Genomic DNA, 588 nt, shown 5'->3' on the forward strand with positions numbered 1-588 from the left:
GAAGCTGAAGCAATTTAAGGAAAGGAGATGCTAAAAGCTGGGGCATGTCTTGGTTATTTTTTTTTATTGTCCACTTGACACAATCTAGAGTTACCTGGGGAGAGAAATTAGCTGAAGAATTGCCCAGGTTAGATTGACCTCTGGGCATTGCTGTGAGGCATTCCAGTGATTGCCAAATGACACAAATGGGTCTATCCTGCCCTAGGAAGGTGGTCTTAGGATGTCTAAGAAGGCCAGATGAACTGCCCCTAGAGACACTGCAAGTCTGACTGCTGTGTCACACGTATGTCAGTAGGTGTCAGAGAGAAGAGGGGCTATGTCCACGCTTAGTGTTCTGACCTACGAACAACTGAATGTTAGTAGTCTAACATTTCCTGAAAAATCCCAAGCCTGAGACAACCACCAGTCTCACCAGGCACCAGGCAGGGACATGATAGCAGGAAAGCTGCCCCTGCCCCTGCCCCTAGCCAACTGCAGCATTTCAGGAGAGTAGACCCTGGACCTGGGAAACACAGTTGAACTGACGCTGGTGCCAGAAGCAGGGGTCAAACTAGCCCAAGGGGCATGAGTGTGGGAGAGATGGCCCTG

At 49.8% G+C, this 588-nt stretch overlaps 1 non-coding gene across 1 annotated transcript; it reads left to right on the plus strand.

Moving 5' to 3' along the window:
- The first annotated feature begins 241 nt into the window (after nucleotides 1–241).
- On the plus strand, nucleotides 242–372 carry LOC129667036 (small nucleolar RNA SNORA17). The gene has a single exon (XR_008718679.1). It is a non-coding gene; the product is annotated as a small nucleolar RNA SNORA17 (small nucleolar RNA).
- The last annotated feature ends 216 nt before the right edge of the window (nucleotides 373–588 follow it).

Source organism: Psammomys obesus, unplaced genomic scaffold (genome assembly GCF_907164565.1).
Source record: "Psammomys obesus unplaced genomic scaffold, mPsaObe1.curated_primary_1811, whole genome shotgun sequence".
Taxonomy (NCBI): Eukaryota; Metazoa; Chordata; class Mammalia; order Rodentia; family Muridae; genus Psammomys; species Psammomys obesus.